The 6,248-nt window shown below is 35.8% G+C and overlaps 1 long non-coding RNA gene across 1 annotated transcript; it reads left to right on the top strand.

Moving 5' to 3' along the window:
• Positions 1–1,967: 1,967 nt before the first annotated feature.
• LOC131029840 (uncharacterized) lies at positions 1,968–3,614 on the top strand. The gene is made up of 2 exons (XR_009102840.2): positions 1,968–3,206; positions 3,299–3,614. It is a non-coding gene; the product is annotated as an uncharacterized LOC131029840 (long non-coding RNA).
• The last annotated feature ends 2,634 nt before the right edge of the window (positions 3,615–6,248 follow it).

The raw sequence follows: 6,248 nt of genomic DNA, 5'->3' as shown, positions 1-6,248 counted from the left end.
TATCACCATTCTCTTATGTATACCTCAACTATCCCCATCGTTCTAAATTTTCATCTTTAATCCATTGCCATATCAAGCTATTTTATTGTCATCTATTTCATTATGGAACAAATTGATTAGAATCCTATAAAAGTCTTCAGTGTAGTCTTTCACACTTAATTCTTTTTGCCATACATTTTTGTAATTTCTTGAGAAATTCATTCTAATAGTGAACTAGTAAAAACTTGGTCTTTATCTTACTTACCATTCTATCCCATCTAGTGCTTTTCTCTTTCTTTGACTTGTGCCTCCTTCCCTTAGAGTGTTGTCATAGTCCCTTCATCTTAGTTTGAACAACCTTTACACATAAGATCTTATGCCTAGTCATATTCAAAATACTTCATTTATCTCATTTGGCTCCAAACTCCTAGTCAAGCATGATAGCTCCAAGCTTTACACATAAGATCTTATGCCTAGTCATATTCAAAATACTTCATTTATATCAACCAATCAACAAACTCCTAGTCAAGCATGATAGCTCCATCCTTTTTCCTTTCTTGATATTGGAGATGGCTATAATCAACTTTCTCTCTCCTTCATCCATTTCCACATTTGCATTTTCATCTTTTTATCCTATTGCTTTAGCTCCTTCTCACTCTCAGTACCAACTCTCCATGTACTAGATCTCTTCTCTTATTTTCCATAAATGCTTCCACTCTAGCATGTAGTCCATGTATCGCTTTCAATACCTTATCCATCCTTCATGTAACTTCTGTTATTGTAGCGATATATGCCAATCTTCTCATAAGCATCTTGTTATCCCAACTCTCATCTCTACTATTCGAATTCTCCTACTCACAACTCTACACAAGGACACAATCATTGTTTGTTGGACCCTTGCCAATTATAATATCCAAGGACAATACACCCTCTCCTAGAGTGGTAGTTTTATTTTTACCATATTGATGTTGCTATCGATATCAATAATGCTTAGGATGGACTCACAATCCACTTACATGCTTGAGAAAATCAATACACATAACCCTAAGGAAACCACATGTAACTTATAGACAAAGGGTTACTTGCAAATATTAATAGCAACACCTCCTTTGTTGCCAATGCAATAAATACTATTGAGCACTCCTCACTATGGTTGGAAGTCGATATATCTCACTAATAAATGCTTCAAAAATAGATGCCAGATAAGATAAGATGCTTAAGAAGGGAATCTTATATGCCTTTAGATTTAGTCAAAACCATTATCCTGAACACAAACGTTGGGCAAAACACAACATCTGATGATTTAAAAATATAAATAGAATATGGAATTTGGCACAACATTGAATTTCAAAAACCCATACATCAAAAAGGAGACAAAATAATTGATTTATTTGTCAGTCCTAGGAAATTAGGACAAACCCTTATTATGACAAGAATGCAAAAATAAATGACTTCACCTAATTTTGTGGGGTACACTCTGCTTCACCTCGTCCTATGTCATGCCCTTGTGCCTTTTCACCTCCATATCCCAATACCCTAGTCCTACTTCTCCGCTGTGTTGACCTTTTTAAGTTTTCCTCCCCTCTTATTCTTCTGTGCTCTCTCCCACAAAGTCTTTTCTACGCCAACCACCTTTTAAAGTTTTCCTCCCCTCTTATTCTTCTCTGCTCTCTCTCACATAACATCCTTTTTCTATGGTTTTATCAATAGTCTCCTAAAGGGTAATAAGCTCATGAAGTCTTCAATTTAAATTAATCTCCTCTCAGGGGTCACCTTCTACATCATCACAAAATTGACAATGGAAAGTTAAAACAAAAAGACAAGTCAAAAGAGGTTAATATGGAACGGCTTAAATCACACACACTAAGCTTACACTTTTAGACTTAAAAGTGTTACACACTCAAAGTTGACTAACATTTTCTCGGCTTAATATGTTTTTTTTTTGTTAGTCCAAGGTATCTCTGCGACTCAGCCCAACGACACAGGTTTCCCATTATGGAACGAGCTGAGGCGAGACTAGTCCTTGGAGATGTACCAAGCTGTCCGTAAGCTAGGTCCATCGGGTGATTCCAGGCCTCAAAGTCGAACCCGAGACCAATAGGGAGCAAACCCACAGTCCAAGCCAACTCAGCTACCCATCCGAACTCTGGGCTTAATATGTTGCTTAATGTATGTGGTCACATTAAGAATACACTTCTAGACTTAAAAATGTTAGACTCAAAATTGATTCTAGACTTAATATGTTGCTTGATGTGTGTGGTTTAAGGATAGCCGGTTAATGCCCTGCAACGAAGAAATATACGGAATAAATTAATGACATAGAAATTGAGGATGCATCTTGACGTTGCACAGATTACAGGCGGAGTTAAAAATAACCAATAATCAGAGCATATCTCATTACTGCCGGGAATGCTCTGGTAGACATGTATGCAAAATGTGGAAGCATAGACAACGCACGTGAACTGTTTGACAGAATACCCCAAAGAAATATGGTCTAATGGAACGCCATAATTGCTGGATGTAAGCAAAGTGATTTGTTGAAAGGGCTTCAGAAACTTTCAGTCGGATGCAATTGGCAGGACTCCGCACCTTTGCCAGCAAGCTCCCTGCTTTGCCAAAACGGAGGCTTTGGAACAAGGTATGCGATCGATCAAAGGATAAAGGACAGAGGGACTTTGTCATATGTATAAAGCTTAGTGGAAGGGGGTTTTCGTCAGATATAATATTTGGAAATGCTCTAGTAGAGGCACGTAAACTGTTTGACAAAATGTCTCAAAGAAATATGGTTTCAGAGAATGCAATGTTTGTCTTGCAAGGATGCTCTCAAAATGTTTGAATTAATGAAGCACTTTGGAACATATCCTGAAACTATAAACTTTGCTTGTGTTATATGTGCATGCAGCCTTAGTGAATGTGAGCTGTACATGCTTCAATCACATGAGTAACCCTTACTGCATTGCACCTCCATTTCATCATTATGTGTGTGCTTGACCTACTTGCTCGTGCTGGCTATAATGAGGATACCCTTTAAATTTATCATTCAAGATGCCAGTTGAACCAGGGATGGATGTGTGGATCTGTTTTCTTGCTGCCTGCAGATCACATATGGATATAGGCTATGAGTATTTACAGCAATGCTATTTTTCTATTTGGATTTAAAAAAAAGATGTGACCAATGTTCTCTTAAACGTCTACGCAGAAAAGTGGGCATGTCGTGTGAGCAAATGGTAAGGAGATTGATGAAAAATAAGGAATTAAAATGCTCTTCGGATGTAGTTGGATTGAAGGCCATTAAATGGTATGTGTTTTTTGTGTGTAGGAGATAGATGACATTCACAGTCAGTAAATCAATGTAAAGTTGGAGAAATTTGGCTTGGGAGATGCAGGCAGAAAGTATTTTGAGATGTAAGTAGGGGGTGTGGTAAGGAGGAAAAAAAATAGTTTCTCTGCCACCATTGTGAATTGCTCTTGGTTTTCTAGAAATACCCCCAGAACAACTGTTAATCTTGTTAACAACCTTTGAGTATGTGTCAATTGTCACATTGTAATGAAATTTATCGTCAAGATCATTGCAATTCCACTTTTAATTATTAGTTTAGTTAATTTCATGAAGAGGAAATGAATTCATTTGGATACACATTTTGTCAATGTGGATTAGTCTAAGGTCTTGTTAATTCATGAAGATTAATTTCTTGTATGAAATTATTTTGAAAAGCTTTGATCAAGATAAATCTTAATATGGGTTCTTATGTTGGTTTGTTTATCCTAAAATGTTTATGATCATTCTCTAAGAAAGTTTCCATTTCTTATGCCTTGCAACACTCTCTCTAATTTTAGATAAAATCAAGAAACCTTTTATTGATGTTTGTCCCTTTGAGCCTCTACCTTGCATATCATTCTTATGAAAGGACTTTAGTGTGCTTCCAATTCTTTTTTAGTTTGATTTTGTTGCCTATAGATTCTTCATTGATATTTGATCAAAAATATATATTTTTGTTCCTATAGTTATTATGTGATATCTTCGTCTTGCCCCTTTCTAGGTGATATTGGGGCCTATATTATTAAGTGCAAATTTATCTAAGTCGAATGTTTTCTTTCTTAATAGAATCATATTTTGGTAATTGTCTATAACTAATCTAAGAATTTCTTCAATAGAACCTCTTATTCAAAATGTTCTTGTTGTAGTGTTTTGTCTTTCATTATAATTTCACATGCCTAAATATCTTAAACTATAGAAATTTCTAAGTGTTAGGGGTGATTGTGTGAGTTTGTAGTCTTTGTTGGGTTTATAAGATTCCTCTTGCTAGTATTCTTTCCCTCCATTCCTTGGATCCTAACATTTACATTTTTGTTTAAGACCTCTAGTTATTTGTCTTTTAGACTTCTCACTTCATCATGGCTTTATCCATGCTCCCACTCCTTATTTTGCCTTAACTTTTGGCTCTACGATTTAAGCCTCCATGTAATCATGGACTTCTTAAGCTATAAGACTAATCCATGAACCTTGATGATTCTCCACCTACACTTTTCCATATTTTCTCTCCATTAACATTGAGTATTCACCATCCTTAATTCCTAAAAGATTTGATTTTCCTTAAGTCTCACAATTGTGGGCTTTTAGTATTTTCTAGGCTACTCATTTCCCTCAACCCACTTCCTATCTCCCTTCCTCCATTTGGAACCCATACTTGTCTAGGATTATTCATACCATCATAGCCTAAATGTATAAAGTATGTGGTAAAACGAATCTCTAAACCTAGAAAATCTTCTACTGTATTTCCCTTGCTGTTTTTTCTTCTAGCATTAGACACCATATTTATGATCCCTAACCCATTTCTATTCACCTAATGTATGAACAAAAAACCAAAAAAAAATATCGGAGATGACAAAAACTAAACAACCTTCAACTTAGTTTGAGCAACTTTTCAGTCTCCTAAAAAATTCTACCATGTCATATTAAAAAATGCTCATTTTTTATGAACCAATCAATAAGCTCATCAGATTCCTCCCGAAGAAGCATGGCAATTCCATCCTTGATTTGAAAATGGCTCTTATCAACCTTTGCTCTCCTTCATCCATTTCCATTTTCTCATCCCAATGCTTCGGCTCCTCCTTCACTCTCACTATCAACTCTCTTATGTACTCAACCTCTTCTCCTATTTTCCTCATATACTTACACTCTAACATATAGTTTCTTTATGACATCCAATACCTCATTCATCGAACAAACCCTGCCGCTCTTCTTTTTAAGGACATTGTATTCTCCATCAATACTGACAACATGCTCAATTTCTATTAACCATCAATAAGCTCATTGGATTTTAAACTCTCGTCTATTTCTTGATATTGGAGAGGGCTCTTATCAACCTTCTCTCTGCTTAATCTATTTTCTTCTTCTCATCCCAATGCTTCGGCTCCTCCTTCTTCACTCTCACTTTCAACTCTCTTATATCCTCAACTTCTTTTCCTATTTTCCTCATATCTCATCCATCCTTACTGCAACTATTATTCCAACAACCTTTGCCACTCTTCTTCTTTAGGACAGCTTGTCATCCTAACACTCCTCTGCTCCTCAAATATCCTATTAATCTCTTCCCTTTCCTTGAGTGCTGTTTGTCTGTTGCATTGACTTTTTTTCTTTTTTCTTTTTTCTTTTTTTTCGATCAGTCATATATCACACACACTAAGCAATATATTAAGTCTAAAAAATGTCAGTCAACTCTGAATGTTTTAACACTTTTAAATTTAAAAATCAAAACTTAACATGTGTAATTTAAGCCATCTCAGTCACACTTTCCTTTCCTTCCCCCGTATGGCAGCTTGGACAGGGACTTTCCTTTCCTTCCCCGTATGGCAGCTAGGACAGGGACGGGGCTCAAGTTTTCAGTTTCTTCTGCCCATCAAAGGCGCCAAGGGAAAAGAAGCTCGTGACGTCTACAATTAATCAACTATCCTCTCAGGCGTCATCACTTTCCATACGTCATCCAAAAATGTCAAAGAGAAGTTAAAATAAATACTACAATGAAAAAGAGGTGACTGTATGTTCATCAATTATGCTCTGTCAAGATTTACATTTTCCTATAAGGAATAATATTAGACGACTTCGATAAAATAAATATTGAGTCTTTGATTTTCTTTAGAAGAGTTATCAGCATAGATTCCTGCTTCATTTGGAATAATAAAATGATCTAGAATTCTCACCCTAAAAATATCAAATATACTTGCACCATATTGAATACTAAAACAATCTTAATCATGAAGGATCTCAG

Source organism: Cryptomeria japonica, chromosome 8, assembly GCF_030272615.1.
Source record: "Cryptomeria japonica chromosome 8, Sugi_1.0, whole genome shotgun sequence".
NCBI classification, from domain to species: domain Eukaryota; kingdom Viridiplantae; phylum Streptophyta; class Pinopsida; order Cupressales; family Cupressaceae; genus Cryptomeria; species Cryptomeria japonica.
The sequence above is the reverse complement of the archived record's forward strand: the minus strand, read 5'-3'. Positions and strand labels throughout refer to the sequence as shown.